Below are 19794 nucleotides of genomic sequence, written 5' to 3' on the forward strand. Positions count from 1 at the left end.
CAAGAGGATGACGGAGAAGTCCTGTGCAAAGCTAGAGGCATGCATCTTCAAAATAATATGTATATTATCTTTATTTTACACGTACATGTGTGTGCGCGCACACAGCTGCATTCAACTAAGGTGTATTCTGAGAGCAGAGCCACTAAAATCAATTGACCTGAATTAATCACATCCATTATTTTCAATAGGTCAACTCTGAGTAAGATTAAAAACACCCCCCAAAACGCTTGGAGTTGTTGCTGCTGTTGTTTTTCTTGACAATCAAGCAGTGCATGAATTTTATGAAATCAGTACTGTTTTGTGGTTTCGAAAACCTATTTATAAAATTAATTAATTATTATTAATAATAATAATAATAATAATAATAATATATTTATACCCCGCCCATCTGGCTGGGTTTCCCCAGACACTCTGGGCTGCTTCCAACAAAATACTAAAATACAATAGTGTGTCAAACATTAAAAGCTTCCCTAAACAGGAACGTTTTGCATCCAGCAACCGTGTGAAAAGAGTTTTTTGGAGTGGGGCTCTCCATCCCACACTGTTAACAGGCCAAGCGCACTTGTGTGATATTAGGCAACCGAGCACGAACACTCTTTATTAAACCATGCGCCCGCCCCCCAAAAACACAACATTTAAACCAATGCTTCGACTGTGGGGCAGAAAAATCTCCAAGAGCCAAGGGACAGGCAGATGGGGGTGTGTGTAAAAATCCCACCTTTTCCAAAGCCACTTTTAATCCCAATTACGTTAATATTGGGAACAGTGGCATTCCAATTTATAGCTGGCGCTAGTGGAGATGACTAGATGTCAGGTTGGTGATTGACATCTCCGCACCTGGCTGGCCCCTCCAGCTTTCTTAAGCAGTCAAGCATAAGAGCTCATCTACTGCATTACTACTATTGCTACTACAGGGACGCGGGTGGCGCTGTGAGTTAGACCACAGAGCCTAGGACTTGCCAATCAGAAGGTCAGCGGTTCGAATCCCTGCAACGGGGTGAGCTCCCGTTGCTCGGTCCCTGCTCCTGCCAACCTAGCAGTTCAAAAGCACGTCAAAGTGCAAGTAGATAAATAAGTACCTCTCTGGCGGGAAGGCAAACAGCGTTTCTGTGCGCTGCTCTGGTTCTCCAGAAGCGGCTTAGTCATGCTGGCCACATGACCTGGAAGCTGTACGCCGGCTCCCTCGGCCAATAAACCTAGGACTAAGACGCCATTTGGCAATTCGCTTATATATCTGAGTTTCTAAAACTGTTAAGTCGGTCCTTAGCTAAACCTCCTGTCAGAGGCACCCACCCCCATCACTTCTGGGTCTTTGGGAACTGAGGTTCGATAAGGTTGCACAGAAATCTCTGGAGGAGATCTGCTCCACCACCTTCCAGTCACTGAATAGAAGCAAGAACGTGTAAAACCAGTTTAAAATTCATAGTGTGGATGCAGAGACTTAAGTGACCATCGGGTGAGGCTTCGATAGCTGAATTCTTGATTTTTATGATGAGGAATTAGCATGACAAATGCAAGAGTCCCCTGTCCCAAGCGGAACAAATTGTGCGGAACAAAATGCATTCTTAATCACCATTTGTTGAGATGATCAATCAATCCATCTCCTTTATTGGCATGAAATGATTGAGATGATATAGGAAGTGGTGGAGATGACTCAGGGAGCGGCCTGGGCTGAGTCAGTGAAAAGAGTTGCTCACCAGCTGGGATAAGGCTCTGTGTTGCTTTTTCTAACTGGCAAGGGTGCCCTGCAACCCAGAGACTGGGCAGCTGCAAAATTACATTTTGAGCGCACACAAGTCAACATTCCAGCCCATTTCCATTCTGCACAAACCACACGCGACCCTAAATGCCATTTACAGTCACTGAGCAGAAAGCAAGAGAGCGCCTTCTGCTCAAAAAGGACAAAACCACAACTCTGCCTTCCAAAAAAAGAAAAGGAAATACCAGGTCCTCTTTAGCACTGTTGATTTCCAAAAACCCTCATTGTTTCAGAGAGGGTTTGTGAAAATGCTTCAGATTCCTTAATTGTTAGAAAGCAGCATAAGAATAAAGGATTGCTAATGGGGATTTTTTACTATTATTTCCAAGAGAAAGTTCTCCAAGGCTTTCAACATAGAAACCGCTTGGTTAAAATAATCAGCTTCCTGCAGTTAATGCAGAATTTTGTAGCTCGCAGCAGACTCCACCCCAGAACCAGAGAATTGTAGAGTTTGAAGGGACCTCAAGGGTCATCTAGCCCAACCCGCTGCGATGCAGGAATAAAGGCAAGCTTTTCCCCACCAAAGAAGTTCAGCGCAAATCCTGGACAGACCGAAGGAGAACAAGGGCCAGTCGAGGAAGCCAACACAGCGCTGCCCTGTACTGATCAAGGTGCAGGACTAAGCCACACAGATGCACTTGCCTTTAAGGTTCAACTCAACCTCTAGACCAGGGGTGGCCAACTCCCAAGAGACTGCAATCTACTCACAGAGTTAAAGACTGGAAGTGATCTACTCCCTTTTTTGGGGTTCAGGTCAAAGTTGTTGAGCTTCTTTTAGGGAGGAGGGAAGGCCCGTTTTTGGGGGGTGAAGGGCCAAAATATTGAGCTTTTTTTAGGGGAGCCAAAGTTGTTCAGTTTCTCTGGGGGGGGGGGGAGCCACTGATCTAATAGTGATCTACCACAGACGTCCAGTGATCTACCAGTAGATCACAATCTACCTGTTGGACGTGCCTGCTCCAGATGAAGGAAGCAAGATCCATGTGCAGCGCTAAAGCACGGTGCAAGCCTGGATAGCTCAGATAGCTGGAGCGTGGGGCTGATAATGCCAAGGTTGCAGGTTCGATTCCCATATGGGACAGCTGCATATTCCTGCTTTGGACTAGATGGTTCTCAGGGTCCTTTCCAACTCTGTGTTGGTGTGTGTGTGTGTGTGTGTGTGTGTGAGAGAGAGAGAGAGAGAGAGAGAGAGAGAGAGAGAGAATCTGAATCTGAATATGGAGCTCTGGCATGCACAACTTCCATGCACCCCAGGTGAGCATTTAAGGGTCTAATTGCAAAGCTGAAAGGGAGGAAGCCATTAATGTTGCAAATCATGCAACCCAGGAATCTCAAGGGGGTGTATGCTGATATGTGGAAGTCCCTGGATCACAATGGGGGGGGGGTAGAATTTGCATAGGTAAAGGTAAAGGACCCCTGGACGATTAAGTCCAGTCAAAGGCGACTGTGGGGTTGCAGCGCTCATCTTGCTTTCAGGTCAAGGAAGCCGGCGTTTGTCCACAGACAGCTTTCTGGGTCATGTGGCCAGCAGGACTAAACTGCTTCTGGCACAACAGAACACCATGACGAAAACCAGAGCGCACAGAAATGCCGTTTACCTTCCCACCGGAGCGGTACCTATTTATCTACTTGAACTGGTGTGCTTTCGAACTGCTAGGTTGGCAGGAGCTGGGACAGAGCAATGGGACCTCACCCTGTCGCGGGGATTCGAATTGCCGACCTTCCGACTGGCAAGCCCAAGAGGCTCAGTGGTTTAGACCACAGCGCCACCCGCATCCCTTGAATTTGCATAATTGTACCGAGAAGTCATATTTAACACCAGTCCTCCTTCCATTAGCAAAAATGCTCTGTGGTCTTCAGCTACAGGGCAACGAGGAGGAGAAGATAAAACTCTGCAAATCTCCAATCAGAAACATTTTTTGCAGAGGCAAGCATGCAAGGAATTCTGAACTACGTAATTTTTATTTCCCTCCCACCTTCTCTCTCTCCCCAGCTCTTAACACCTGGGTTTTTTACGCAAGCAAACAAGTCTCGCATTCTTTAGCGCATGTAAATGCGGGAAAACAGGAGGCGAGATGGTCAGAATGACCTTTTCTAAAATTGCAAGCTCTCAGCAAAGCCTTAAAAAAAAAATTACAATCAATCCTTTCATAGCTAGAATATTTGACAAGGCGAGTGGTGAGTGTCACGACCTTCAGGGGAAACTGCAAAGAGCCTGGGGGTTCAAGGAAGAACTTATTTACCATCATTGCACAACACGTCAGATTATCAAAGTTCCTGGTGATAAAGATGCCATTAGGACTCTGAAGATGAGAATTCTAACCCAGGGAACCAGGCAATTGTGCTGGACCGGGAGATATTATCTAAAACGGCAAAAACCTTTTCTTCTTCTTCTTTCTCTTAAAATGGAAGAGAGAAAGGGAAAAGGTTGCATTTCTAGCTTTTATTGCAGGTGTGGGGTAGGGTTCAAAAAACAACTCCTGAAGCAGGAATGGGAAAACCAGTGGTTCTCCAGATATTTGTCGGACTACAACTCCCGCCAGCCTCTGCTAGGCATGTCCAATGGGTGTCTGACTAGACCACTGGTTCCCCAGCCCCGGCACAGGAACAAGGTCCCATTCAATTCAATGGAGCTTGCATGGGGAAAACGTCTCCAAAATGAAGAGTGAGTCCCCTTCTTTGCTGCTGCCAGAGAGTATTTCAAGCAGCGGCTCGTCTTATTCTCAATTTTCATCCTACTCTTTTGATTTTCTTTTCTTTTCCATATATAATTTTTATCAAATTTTCCGTTTCACAATTTAAAGCACTCATTGTTACATCCTTAAGATATTAATGACTTCCTTTCTTCTCTTTCCATAGTTCATTTTACATATCACAAATCCCTGCATATTTTACAAAAACTATACCATTCAGTATTCCATTATTCCATCCATCAAAACTTGTTTACACTGTTGAATTTATCTTAATGCTGCCAGCGTTTTCAGCTGTACAATTATTTCCCATATATTCAATAAACGTTTTCCAATCTTCTCTAAACGTATGTTCTTCTTGTTCTCTTATTCTATATGTGAAGTCTGCAAGTTGTGCATATTCTGTCAACTTAAGTTGCCATTCTTCTTTGGTTGGGACCTCGCTCGTTTTCCATTTGGGGGCTAAGAAAACACCGGCTGCAGTAGTAGCATACATAAATAACCTTTTTTGACACCTGGGAATTTCAGTCTGAATTATCCCTAACAGGAAGGACTCGGGGGGGTTGGGGGGGGAGTACTTTTAAACAATTTTTTCAATTCATTACAGATCATTTCCCATTTTTTTCTTTTTGGACTGTTGCACTTATCCCTTGAGGTGAAGGCTGCTATGATTGGTTATATTTGCATAGCTCAGTTGGTAGCGCATGAGATTCTTAATCTCAGGGTTGTGGGTTCAAGTCCCACTTGGGCAAAATATTCCTGCATTGCAGGGGGTGGGACTAGATGTGGTCCCTTGCAACAATTCTATTCAATCTTCTCATCCCGAAGCTCAGAGGCATACTGTAGACTCACAATAACCCTACGAGGTAGGGAAAGGTCTCAGTCTCAGACACAAATGAGCAGAGATTTGAATCCCGTTTATCCTGAAACAATAGCCAACATTTGGCCAATGAGTCACACAGTGACTTCTGGTTAACACAGAGCACCTAAACAAATGTCACTAAGATTCCCAGATCAAGCCTTATCACTAGTGTTGCCTTATCTGAGTAAGCACTGGGTATAAAACTACTGCTCTGCTCTTCAAGCAAGACTGAAACTGGGACATCACTTACTAATGGCCTGTGAGCTGGCCCAATTCAATTAGCTTTGATTATCTGGCAAAAATATTGCCTCATATTATTGACAACAAAGAATTCTATACAACCCATCAACGTGATTTATAAAACTGCTGTTGTCAGTTTATGTTCATCATCTCTAAAGTCCCTTCTCAAATCTGAGTTTCCCAGAAAATTCTGAGTTGATTGCTTTTTTCCTGGAAAACAAAAATCAGTTTGTAGCATAGCGATCCAACTAAGCGTGTTCATTTTATCTGTGCTTCATAAGCAAGCGAAGAGCTTCGAAACATCAAGAACCATATGCCAGGATTTGTTGTTGTTTAGTCATTTAGTCGTGTCCGACACTTCGTGACCCCATGGACCAGAGCACACCAGGCACTCCTGTCTTCCACTGCCTCCCGCAGTTTGGTCAAACTAAGGCTGGTAGCTTCGAGAAGACTGTCCAACCATGATACCACCCGAAATTTCATCACATGAAATTACAACTTAAAACTCCCTACAATTTCCCAAGTAATGATTTAAGGAATGCATTTAAGCAATTTAAGGAATAGATCAACAAGCTGGAACGTGCAAAGAGGAGGGCGACCAAGGTAACCAAGGGTCTGGAAACCAAGCCTAATGAGGAATGGTTGAAGCAGCTGGGTATGTTTAGCCTGGAAAAGAGAAGACCAAGGGGAGACATGATTTGTTTGTTGTTGTTTAGTCGTTTAGTCGTGTCCGACTATTCGTGACCCCATGGACCAGAGCACGCCAGGCTCTCCTGTCTTCCACTGCCTCCCGCAGTTTGGTCAAACTCATGATGGTAGCTTCGAGAACACTGTCCAACCATCTCATCCTCTGTCGTCCCCTTCTCCTTGTGCCCTCCATCTTTCCCAGCATCAGGGTCTTTTCCAGGGAGTCTTCTCTTCTCATGTGGTGGCCAAAGTATTGGAGCCTCAGCTTCAGGATCTGTCCTTCCAGTGAGCACTCAGGGCTGATTTCCTTCAGAATGGATAGGTTTGATCATCTTGCAGTCCATGGGACTCTCAAGAGTCTCCTCCAGCTCCATAATTCAAAAGCATCAATTCTTCGGCAATCAGCCTTCTTTATGGTCCAGGTCTCACTTCCATACACCACTACTGGGAAAACCATGGCTTTAAGGGAGACATGATAGCCATCTTCAAATATCTCAAGGGCCATCCCATGGAAGAGGGAACAAGCTCATTTTCTCCTGCTCTTGAAGGTAGGACTTGAACCAAGGACTTGAAGTTACAAGAAAGGAGATTCCGACTAAACACCAGGAAGAACTTTCTGACAGTAAGTGCTGTTCGACAGTGGAACGGACTCTCTCAGAAGATGGTGGACTCTCCTTCCTTGGTGGATTTTAAGCAGAGGTTGGATGGCCATCTGTCATAGATGCTTTAGCTGAGATTCCTGCATTACAGGGGGCTGGACTAGATTCTATGATTCTAAGCACTAATCTTCCACAAGGTTTCCAGAAGTGGCTCTTACACCGTGTGAAAGATCACAAAAAACCCAGAAATCATCCAGCAAGGAAACGTCAATGAAACAGAGTAAGTCCCAAACCTGTCACAGCTAGCCTGCGATTCCGAGCAAAGCCAGAAAGCTAGCCTGCGATTCCGAGCCAAGCCAGAAGACAAACCAATCAGTCGTGAAATTTCACTTTGCTTCTTAAAACAGTGGGTACGAAACATTTACAGGAGGGTGGCTCTGCGTGTTTAATTTTCTCTATGTTAGCCTGCAAAGCTCAACAGGGAAGAGTCGTGAAATGACAAGCCATTATGGCACTCAGCAGGTGAGACACGGGAGATGACAGGCCCCTGCAGTTGCCAAAATTCTTCCAGCCGGGTCACTCCTTCTTCAACTTGCATTGTGTTCCTTCTCCGTGATGCTTTCCTGCTAGGCAAATCTATTTGCAGATGTTTCGTCTTGTGTTTCTCCAAGTATAGCTGGGGCAGAGGCTCTCCTCACTGCCCTTCCCACTTTTGTGAAAAGCTACGACGAGCTGGGAACACTTTTTCAACCCAAGGGACATGGAGCCCAGTGTTAGAAACTCAGATATAGAAGCTAGGCACCAAAGGGTTGCAATCACCAAAACGTAATGTTTAGGGAAGCTTTTAATGTTTAATAGGTTATTGTATTTTAATATTCTGTTGGAAGCTGCCCAGAGTGGCTGAAGAAACCCAGCCAGATGGGTGGGGTATAAATAAATTATTATTATTATTATTATTATTATTATTATTATTATTTCTAGTTGCTATTTTGGGGCACAAGACAGGTCTCTGAAGACTTATTTTTCAAGTGATGCACTGACTGTGATTGATTGGCAGTTACACATCTGGCTAGTCCCTGGGGAGAGCACCCTACAGAGGTCACAGACCACAGCCGCTGCATAGAGTTGTAAGGGTCCTCGAGGGTCATCTAGTCCAACCCCCTGCGATGCAGGCTTCTCAACTAAAGCATCCATGACAGATGGCCATCCAATCTCTGCTTAAAAAACCTCCAAGGAAGTCCGCCACTTCTCATGTGAGTCTGTTCCACTGCCGAACAGCTCTTACTGTCAGAAAGTTCCTCCTGACGTTTTAGTTAATCTCCTTTCTTGTTATTTAAAGCCACTGGTTTGAGTCCTACCCTCCAGAGCAGGAGAAAACAAGCTTTTCCCCTCTTCCATGTGACAGCTCTTGAGATATTTGAAGATGGCTATCATATCTCCTCTCGGTCTCCTCTTTTCCAGGCTAAACATACCCAGCTCCTTCAACTGTTCTTCATCAGGCTTGGTTTCCAGTGTTCTTCATCAGGCTTGGTTTCCACACGAGAGCCAGTGTGGTGTAGTGGTTAAGAGCGGTAGTCTCGTAATCTGGGGAACCGGCTTCGCTTCCCCGCTCCTCCACAAGCAGCTGCTGGGTGACCTTGGGCTAGTCACACTTCTCTGAAGTCTCTCAGCCCCACTCACCTCACAGAGTGTTTGTTGTGGGGGAGGAAGGGAAAGGAGAATGTTAGCCGCTTTGAGACTCCTTCGGGTAGTGATAAAGCGGGATATCAAATCCAAACTCCTCCTCCTCCTCCTCTTCTTCTTCCACTCTTCTGATCATTGTGATTGCCCTCCTCTGCACACATTCCGGCTTGGAATTGGACATTCCCAGAATTGGACACAGTATTCCAAGTGTGGTCTGACTTAAGGCTGAATAGAGTGATACTATTACTTTCCTTGATCTGCACACTATACTTCTGTTGATGCAACCTAGAATAGCAGTAGCTTTTTTTGCTGCCGCATCACGCTGTTGATTCATGTTCAGCTTGTGGTCCACCAAGAACCCTAGATCCTTTTCACGAGCACTGCTAGTAAGCCAAGTGACCCCCATCCTATATTTGTGCATCTGGTTCTTCCTGCCTAAGTGCAGAACCTGACATTTGTCCCTATTGAAATTAATTCTGTTAGCTGGGGCTCAGTTCTCCAATTTACGTGGGGCTACCTTTGAAGGTGACCCAGAAACTACAACTAATTCAGAATGCGGCAGCTAGACTGGTGACTGGGAGCGGCCGCCGAGACCACATAACACCGGTCTTGAAAGACCTACATTGGCTCCCGGTACATTTCCGAGCACAATTCAATGTGTTAGTTCTGACCTTTAAAGCCCTAAACAGCCTCGGCCCAGTTTATCTGAAGGAGCGTCTCCACCCCCATCGTTCTGCCCGGATGCTGAGGTCCATTGCCAAGGGCCTTTTGGCGGTTCCCTCACTGCAAGAAGCCAAGTTACAGGGAACCAGGCAGAGGGCCTTCTCGGTAGTGGCACCTGCCCTGTGGAACGCCCTCCCACCAGATGTCAAAGAGAGCAACAACTACCAGACTTTTAGAAGACATCTGAAGGCAGCTCTGTTTAGGAAAGCTTTTAATGTTTGATGTATTACAGTATTTTAATATTTTGTTGGAAGCTGCCCAGGGTGGCTGGGGAAGCCCAGCCAGATGGGCGAGGTATAAATAAATAAATAATTATAATTATAATTATACAAGGTCATTTTGAATTCTGATTCTGTCTTCTGCAGCATAAGCTACCCCTCCCATCTGCAAATTTGATGAGTATCTGAAAAGTCGTTTGTAAAGACATTGAAAAACAGAACCTGGTAGCTTCACTAGGGCAGAAGAACCACAGTGGATGTCCAGGCAGAGTCTGGAGGTCAATTGTGCGTGAGATTGCCAGGTTTCCTGAGCACAGGTGTGAGCCCATTACCTTGACGGTGCTATGGGAGCCACATTCGTTCCGAGATGACTTGTGTTCCCAGCACAGCTGATCCGGGATCTGCCATGGAAGCAGCGGGATGAGTGGCAGGGATGGTTTCTAGCCAAGAAATCTCTCTGTTCAAGCAACTGTGTGAACGTGGATTCCGTACATCGACAGGAATGCTGACTGGGACAGAGTTAATACTGTACTGGTGGGTTAAGTGTTGGGAAGAGGTCAGCAGCGATTTCCTGGAGTTTAATTGGTCACCGGGCCGCAGCGCAGTCACACACTTCTGGTTAAGGATGTGCTTTGGCAGCCCTCCGTTCCAGATGGTGGCTGGTTTTCAAAGCCTAGCTGTCTGCTCCTGGGGCTCCAGCCAGGGCAGCTTTCATCCTGCTGCATTCTATTACTCAGCAGACTTTGGGCAGAGCATCACTGTGCTCAATTGTGTGTATATAGGCCAAAGATACTCTTGTTTCCCAAAAAGAGTTCTTTCCCCCCCCCCCCCTGCTTTTTAAAAATCCACCCACTTATCCCTAGAGAGCCGGAGAGATCAAGCGTTTTGAAAGAGCTGACTTCTACTATGTCTGTGCAAGTCAGATTATGGTGTGTGTGTTTTGTGGGATTGGGGAGGAACAGAAAGAGCATTCCTGCAATAAGTGGCTTTTGCTCTGCTGCAGATCAGAGGCTCTGTGTGTCGTGGGCAATCATGGTTTCACTGATGAAAGCGGCTGTCATTATTGCCAGCATCCGATGTGGTTTAGCATTCTCTTTAATCTCTTCCTAGCAGTACTGTTCGGTTGTGTGTGTGTGTGTGTGTGTGTGTGTTTGGGTGAAATTTGAATGCTAGCGTGGGTATGTCTGTGCCAGATTTATGTATTAGCGAAGCAAGCTATAGCTTAGGGCCCCACTCTCTTGGGGGCTCCAAAAAAATTAAAAGGGAAAAACAACAACTGGATGTACATTTCCAAAATATAAGATAAAAAAATAAAATAAAACCTACATACAGCAACAGTGTTGTGTAGGCTCCTATGATGTAAGTAACGGGCCCCACCTGCCAGCCTGCTCCCTAAAATATCACTGGTTTGCTCATTTCTATATATAGGGTGCCTACATTCTGCAGGGACTGGTTACATGGCAACATGGGCAAACAGCTTTAGATACCTATTAGGGCCACAAATTACCATATAGCATATATTCAACACAAAAAAGCGATAATTTGTTGTTGACAAAGGACAGCTGGAGATATAAAAGACCCCATTACAGTGGTACCTCAGGTTACATACGCTTCAGGTTACAGACTCCGCTAACCCAGAAATAGTGCTTCAACTTAAGAACTTTGCTTCAGGATGAGAACAGAAATCGTGCTCCGGTGGCGCAGCAGATGCAGGAGGCCCCATTAACTAAAGTGGTGCTTGAGGTTAAGAACAGTTTCAGGTTAAGAACGGACCTCTGGAACGAATTAAGTACTTAACCCGAGGTACCACTGTACGTTCATCAAACCTAAATCCGGCCCTGGTCTGTGCATAGAATTATAGTTGAAAGGGACCACAAGGGACATCTAGTCTAACCTTCTGCAGTGCAGGAATCTTTTGGCCAACGTGGGGCTCGAACCCACGACCCTGAGATTAAGAGTCTCACGTTCTACCAACTGAGCTAAGTGAGAAGCACTTGTACATAGTTCTTGAATAGCTCTTCTACAATTGCACCCAGAAATCCTGCTTATGTGTGTCTCTTTCCCTCCTCCCCCCCCTCCACAGTTAGCCAAAAGTAGTTGGAAATGAAGAGACACGGGTGGCGCTGTGGGTTAAACCACAGAGCCTAGGGCTTGCTGATCAGAAGGTCAGCGGTTCGAATCCCCGCAACAGGGTGAGCTCCTGTTGCTTATTCCCTGCTCCTGCCAACCTAGCAGTTCGAAAGCACCCCAGTGCAAGTAGATAAATAGGTACCACTCCAGCAGGAAGGTAAACGGCATTTCCGTGCACTGCTCTGCTTCGCCAGAAGCGGCTTAGTCATGCTGGCCACATGACCCGGAAGCTGTACGCCGGCTCCCTCGGATAATAAAGCGAGATGAGCGCCGCAACCCCAGAGTCGGCCGCGACTGGACCTAATGGTCAGGGGTCCCTTTACCTTTACCTAGTTGGAAATGATGCCCAGGGTCAGGCAGGAGATCAATAAAGCACACTAACAGAATGATCACCCCTGTGCATATTTACTCAGAAACATTTCTCCCACTGAATTCCACAGAGATTACTCTCAGGTAGTCGTACACAGGGCTGCAGCCATAAAATCACAGAGAATCTACTTTGAGAGTTCAATTCCCGGCTTCTCCAGCTAGGGCTGCCCCCTTGCCCAAAACGGAGGAGAGCTGCTGCCAGTCCGTGTAAGCAATGTTGGGTTAGACAGGCCACCGGTCTGACTCAGCGCAAAGCAGTTCCCGATTATTCCTGGTGCCCTTTAAAAACAGCTGCAAACCGCTCACCATGAGTCGGCAAAGGCAGAGCTGTATCAACAGTGAAAAATCTGAGGGCTTCCTCACCCAGAGAGCAAATTCCACAGGCTGCGGTCCCGGGGCTGAACAATGAGAGCTAAAATTCCAAAACAGAGGAAGTGATAAAATTACAGCGATAAAAAAAAAGAAATTCCAGCGGATGTACAGTAGCATCCTAAGCAAAATGGAATTTCCTTGCCAGCCGTGTAATAACAGAGTCCGTCCGCCGACAGAGATTGCTCCAAATGACCGGTGGAGGGGGGAGGTGGATGCCTCTCCCAAAGCTTTTAAACCAACATTTTCCTGATTTTTCGGTGGGGAAAGAAAGCACAAATAAACAAACAAAAACCCAACGTTTCGTCCTGAGCATATTATCCACAGCTCCCTACAGCACAGAAAAAGAACCTCACAAGGAAGGAATGGCTGGATTAGCCCACAGAAAGATGTAGATACAAAAGAGAAGAATCAAATGCTACCCTTAAGCTTTCAGACAGCAAATCACAGCGTCGTTTTTTATTTTAAATGCTTCTATTGCTAACGCTTCTCTCCTTTTGCCTTCTTTATTTCTCTCTCTTCCCTCTCTTCATCTCTATTTTGCCTTTCTTTTCTTTTTCTTTGTTTTGCAACTTTGGCAGCTGCGATTTTTACGAAGGAGGTGACCGCGGGCATCCTCACGAAGCCCCTACCCAAAGAAGCGTTTCCAGAACCTTCGTGTCAAGCTGTGACACTGTGTGGTTGAATAAAATCTATGCATATAAATGTTATGTTGTATTGCCTGAGAAGGGCTATGTGGGATGTGTTATCACTAGAGCAATCAAGTACAACATCTTCCTGTTTCCTGGAATGGACACACAGGGGAACGTGGCTCCAGACAGGGACGACTTCCTGCCATACCTGCAATGGAGCTTTCTCCCCCTGTGTGTGGCCAGGTAGATGGGCATGACCCTAGCTGACCAGATAAAAGGGCTGGCCATGCAACCATCTCTCTCTTGGTCTCTCACTCTCCTGGCTCTTAGCCAGCGCATGGTTCAACCTTCACATAGGATGGAGCCCCCAAGCAGAAAGTCTGAGCGACACCTCAGACTTCTTTTCACTGTAACCACAAGAGAAAGCCTGCCTTCAGATTACTGCTGTGAACCGAATATGAGTAAAACTTTATTCTTACTTTCGAAGAAGGCTGTGTTGTGTTGTTGTCGTTATTTTAAGAGGGAAATACAGTAATACCTCCGCGAACGTCTGCCTTGTCTAGCGTCCATTCCGGTGAACGTCCGCGGCAAACCCAGAAGTACCGGAACGGGTTACTTCCAGCACAATCGCGCTTTGTGCATGCGCAGAAGCACAAACCACTCCGCACATGTGAATGCACAGATGCGGGGCTTTGCCCTGCGTCTTTTTCGGGCGGATCCCGGCCACAAAACAAGGTACGACTGTAAAGAGGAAACTTCCCAGGAACGATCCAGACTGGATTGCTTAATTAAAGGATTCTAATGAATCATCGACTTACTTTCAATCAGTTGCAAAGGGAATGCGCTCTGATGTTTACTCACTAGCGTGAGTGGGGAGAAGGTAATGTCAAAACAATATACCCTCTCCTACCTTCCTTAACATTCGCACAGTTCAGGTGGGTGGTGAAAACCTGTCTTCTCGTTTTTCCCCATCCCCCACTCTCACAAAATTAGCTCCAAAATATTAGGGGAGCCTCCAGGAAGATTTTGGGGGAGTTCAGAGGGAGGTGTGGAAATGGAAAAGCTGCTTTGCCTGCAGAACTTTGCCTGTGGAGCACAGGATACAACCCACAGTTTGTTATACCTTACTATATAGTGGTACCTAAAGTTACAAACACCTTGGGGTACAAACGCTTCAGGTTATAAACTCCGCTAACCCGGAAGAGTTACCTTGAGTTGAGAACTTTGCCCCAGGATGAGAATGGAAATCGCATGCGGATTAGCGAAAACACGCCTCTAGTTAAGAACAGTTTCAGGTTAAGAACGGACCTCCGGAATGAATTAAGTTCGTAACTAGAGGTACCACTGTATTAGCACATGCTTTCAAAAGGGCCGATTCCATCCATTTGCTGCTAAGCACCACCAACCTAAGCTTGCTTAGTCAGATCTGAGTCTCACAAAGGTCAATGGACTCCCCAGGAAGTCTGCATCAGATTGCAACCCTAAGGAGAATCTGGGAGCTTCCACGAAACTTGCAATTTTCGTGCTTGCCTGTGCTGGGTACTGGCAGAACTCCACCTTCGCTCCAAGCAAGCTATTGCTATTAATCACCACAACATTTCTGTCTCCTGCCAACATTCCCTCCTCCCCGTGCAATGGTGCGATATACTGACCTCAGCATGCACCAAGCTTCCTACAGCACTCCCGTAATCCTAAAAAAAGGATCAATCATGCATCTTTGAATCCAGCAAATATGAAGCGTGCTCAGAGTGCAATTCAGCCTCTGCCATCCACAGCAAGGTGTCTTCATCACAGAGAACAACGACAAGAAAACCAAAGCTCTGGGATAGAAACTCTCAATCTCCAAGCACACACGAGCCAGAAAGCACATGGTCCCAGCAAGTGTGATCACAGTATTGTAGGAGAATATGGCAGGCAGGTATCACGAACAGCATGTTTTGCAGTACAGTGGAACCTTGGTTCTCGAACGGCTTAGTTGCCGAACAAATTGGCTCCCGAATGCTGAAAACCTAAGTGTTCCGGTTTTCAAACGTTTTCTGGAAGCCGAACGTCCAACACAGCTCCTGCAGCCAATTGGAAGTCGCGCCTTGGTTTTCGAATGGTTTCAGGAGTTGAACAGACTTCCAGAACGGATTAAGTTCGAGAACCAAGGTTCCACTGTATTAGAAGGAACATTTCTGCAGGCTGCACATGACAACACATCAGCCTGGTTCACACTTCATTTTAGTTAAATTTAGCTTAAAAGTGAGAGTGCAGGGCTAAAATCTCAGGTGCTTTGCTTCTCCCTCACTCCTGCCACACTGCCAGGAGCTAAACTATGGTTTGCCTTAGCAGCACGCCCAAATCCAGACTCACGGCTTGTTTCTTCCCAAACCACCCACACGCAGCAATCCGAGAACAAACATTTACAAACACTCTTGGTTTGTTTGGAGAGAAACAGACTGAACCAGGGTCCTGACGCAACGCTAAGGCTAGCCATGGTTTAGCTATGATTAGCGTGGCGGCGCCAGGAGCAAGGGAGAAAGCATGTTTTCTCATGTTCAACTCCTTTCACTGTGCTTAAAAGATCAGTTGTGATATGTCCATGCTGGGGGCATACAGAGAAAGAGAGAGAGAATGAATTCACCGCAAACTTTGAGAAACTTAAAACTTATCTGTATATCAGGTAATCACAGACGTACCTGGGTAGCACACTTGTCCCAATGGGAAACAGTAGGGCAGGGAGTCTCATGTTCAGACTACTGGCGGCGCTTTTCCCCCAGCATCCACACGCACAAAATTAACCACACAAAAAAATGCATATTCCATTGATAGCGGGGGAAATAATCCATCTTCGGCAATGTTATCTTGGTATGAACATCCAGAATGAGGGGAGGGGGAACAGCCAAAATCTTTCGTCCCTCCCCACGCACATATTTCATCCGCAGCTGGCATTCTCCGGAGTCTTTGGGCAGCTCGAGAAAGTCCCACGGCCTTGGGCGTCCTTGAACGAAAGGAACAAGATGTTGGAGGAGCTGCTGTGTCTATTGGATCGCTCCAGAAATCAAGACTGAGACCTTGGGAAGAGGAAACAAAACAAGGAGAAACTGTTACATGGAGCAGACAGGGCATGAGACAGGGAGTTGGGGGTGGGAGAGTAGACTGGAAATTGTTCCACTTGCATGATAAATCTAAACTTTCCCTTTTCCTTGCAAATGGCTGTCAGAAAGGTGTGGGGGAAAGGAAGCCTGATCTCTCAGTAAGCAGTCACCAAGTTTTCAGCATCTTGGTTTGTAGGATGGAGGGCAAGGTCAATTCAAGGACAAAGGGCCTCCCTTGTCTGAGACAGCCATCAAAAATTAGGTGGGGAGAGAGACAAAGACAGGAAGAAGAATTAAAGGCTGCGAGTGAGAAATTTAGCAAACACTGTTGGCCTTCTTTCATTCGATTCAAAGGAAGCATACAGGTCTTTCCCCCCCCCCCCAATAAACGTGGGTCAGATTTAAACCAGAAAGCAGGGCAAGTGCAAAGTTTAAACGGGGTCTCTTTGCTGGTGTTTAGAGCACCAGTACTCCAGAGGAAGCAATGGCCCAACTCACAGAGGCATCCAAGCAGAGGAGACACCCCTAAGGTTTGGGAATCCCGGTCCCAACTGGAGGGCTTTGCTGACATGTCTCAGAGAAAGGATCTTGTCTCCACCCCACACAAGGTGACTTTAAACTGAGCTCCTCCTGAGCCTTAGCCCTGTAAAACAGGGAAATGCTGTCCAACTTACAATTTAAGACCTCCAAAAAGTCCACAAAAACTTTTAGGTCCAGAACAAGCAACAGGAAGAACCTCTTCACGAAACTCCAAAATAAACTTGTGGAACTCACAGCCACTTGATGTGGAGGGGACCCGCCAGCCTGCACGGTCTGTTGGCTTAAGGATCAGACCAATCCACAGGCAATGGGTTCTATCGATGCCACCAAGCAGAACTTCCAGGTTCAAAGACAGAAGATCTCCAAATGCCTTGCCCTATTCTGCCAGGGCTCTTTTTTTATGTCCTTTAAAATTATTATTATTCAACCTGGAAACCGTAATCAAAAGATACCCGTTATGGATGCAGGCTGTTCAGACTGCATGGGCTGAAACCAATGCACAAGCCGTTTCCTAATTGGGGAGGATGTGTGAGGTGGATGTGGCAAACATGAAGCATTCCACAGTGAATATGGTTTATCGTTGGAGGCCGTCCAAGCACTGCGTGTGTTTGTATGTGCGGTTAAGACGGCTGTGTTTGTACAAGCAAGTCAAGGGAGGGAAGGGAAAGTGATTTATTTCGCGGTACCCAAGCGCTGTTGTCACTCCCCAAAGCAACGCCGCATTTTGTCTTTTGCTCAACGCACGCGTCATCCTCGGCAATACATCAGAATGTGCCAGCTGCGTGGGGAAAAAAGAGGAGCTCCCACTCTTGCGAGAGACGCTTAAAATGCAATTTTTAATCTTAGGCACCTGCACTGCAATGGCACCAGGGCCAGATTTAGGTTTGATGAGGCCCTAAGCTACTGAAGGCAATGGGGCCTTTATATGTCCAGCTGTCCTTTGCCAACAACAAATTGTCCATTTAACCATTAGGTCCAGTGTGGCCATTAGGTCCAGTGTGGCAGACTCTGGGGTTGCGGCGCTCATCTCGCTTTATTGGCCAAGGGAGCCGGCGTACAGCATGCCTAAGCCGCTTCTGGCGAACCAGAACAGCGCACGGAAACGCCATTTACCTTCCCACCGGAGCGGTACGTATTTGTCTACTTGCACTCTGACGTGCTTTCGAACCGCTAGGTTGGCAGGAGCAGGGACTGAGCAACGGGAGCTCAACCCGTCATGAGGATTCGAACCGCCGACCTTCTGATCGGCAAGCCCCAGGCTCTGTGGTTTAACCCACAGCGCCACCCACGTCCCATATGTGTAAACCAAAACGTTGCTTCAATTGTTTTAAGCTCCCCTCTTGCTTGTCCTTTGTTGCAGTTATCTACCACCCCCTTTCCAAAATGCAAACCTTAAAGGTGGTCTCTCGCCTGACCCAAATGAAAAGAAATGACAGGGAGATTATGCCTGTGTCTCCTATCTCAGACCATAATCACGGTGATGCAATTCTGCCAAGAACCTTTCAAGTGGGTGGGGTGGGGTGGGCACGAAGGGGGCTTTGTTTGCTTTTGTGGGTTAAGTGGCTTATCTTAGGGAGATAAGTTCTCTCTTCCTTTCCCCCTCTTCTGCTTCCTCCAACACTGAGCATTCGGAGTCATAAGTAGTAAGTTGCAGCAACCCTTAAAAGGTAAAGGTAAAGGGACCCCTGACCATCAGGTCCAGTCGTGACCGACTCTGGGGTTGCGCGCTCATCTCGCTCAAGAGGCCGAGAGCCGGCACTTGTCCGCAGACAGCTTCCGGGTCATGTGGCCAGCATGACTAAGCTGCTTCTGGCGAACCAGCGCAGCACACGGAAACGCCGTTTACCTTCCCGCCCGAGAGCGGTCCCTATTTATCTACTTGCACTTTGAGGTGTTTACGAACTGCTAGGTGGGCAGGAGCTGGGACCGAGCAATGGGAGCTCACCCCGTCGCGGGGATTCGAACCGCCGACCTTCTGATCAGCAAGTCCTAGGCTCTGTGGTTTAACCCACAGCGCCACCCGCAACTCTTCTATCTACTTAAAACAATACTCTCCCCCCACAGACACCTTCTTCTGGCTCCAAAACTACCCATGCATCAATCGGACATGCACAATAGGCTCCCCCATAGCTCCTCGCTTCACGTCAAACTGAACCACTGCAATCACCGCTGGCCCAGCAAAACCGTCCCTAACGAAACTCAGATGTTTATTTGCAACCGGAAGTTCCAGCACAGCTTGCTTCCTCATAAAAGGGGAGCCTGGCTGGCTTTCCACCCCCCCAAAAAAATTTGCATTTCAAACCCCTGAAAAACTGCCTTGCCAATCCCAAGCCCTAAATGCATAGACAGAGACACACACCTGAGAGCTGGCTAACTTTAAGTCAAACTATTTTCCCACAAAGCCAAATTGGCTGCTAATTGTTTTTTTGTTTTTTAAAAAAATAAATGTATTTTTATTAAAGATTTTCTCTGCTATTCACTTGTGTTCCTTTGGTGGTAAGAGAGAATTGGCTGCTAATTGTGAAACAGCTCGACTGCTCTGCTATAAAGACACTGCCTTGCTTATGTGTCCCCTCCCATGGGCTAATGGTCTCTCAATGGGGGGGGGGCACTCAAAGAGATTAGGGAAAGATGAGCATCTCTTAAGCCTCTTGGTATTATGTCCTGGCTAAGTGCTGCATCCATCACAAGCCAAAGGTTCGCCCCCACATCCCAAGATTCCAGCAAGGCAAAATATATTCCCCAAGGGTGGACCAGTCCACTGGTATATAGAGGTGGTGGTGGTGGTTTTGCTACTTGCTTACAGGGCTTAATTGCATTTAAAAAGGAGAAAAGGAGCCAGTGAATGAGAGCAAACTCAATTTACGAGCCTGATGCAGACAGAGCCAACTGAATTTAGAAGCAATTTGACAACTGGAGGTCAGCAGTAGATTGCCCCGCTCAAAAGCCAGACGGACAGCAAGCCAATTCCCACGCTGCTGGCTTTAATGAACGGAAAGGAGCTTACAAACCAAGATCTAAGAATGTAAGGAGAGAGGCCCGGCTGGACCCAGGAACATCAACTCCAGTGTCCAGTTTAGCACAATGACCAACTACTTGGGAATAAGCTGTTGTTTGGCAGTGGAATAAACTCCCATGAGAGGTGATGGACTCTCCTTCTTTCGAGGTTTTGAAAGCTGAGATTGGAAGACCATCTGTCTTGGATGCTTTAGCTCA

General features: G+C 46.7%; 1 long non-coding RNA gene across 3 annotated transcripts in view; it reads right to left on the minus strand.

Moving 5' to 3' along the window:
- Positions 1 to 19794, minus strand: part of LOC308480952 — a 92416-nt gene that overhangs the window by 38666 nt on the left and 33956 nt on the right. For all 3 annotated transcript variants that reach the window (XR_013988348.1, XR_013988349.1, XR_013988350.1), the window contains exon 2: positions 15640 to 16014. This is a non-coding gene — a long non-coding RNA (uncharacterized lncRNA). The remainder of the gene's footprint in view (positions 1 to 15639; positions 16015 to 19794) is intronic.

Source organism: Podarcis pityusensis (assembly GCF_964106645.2).
Source record: "Podarcis pityusensis genome assembly, chromosome: 7".
Taxonomy (NCBI): Eukaryota; Metazoa; Chordata; class Lepidosauria; order Squamata; family Lacertidae; genus Podarcis; species Podarcis pityusensis.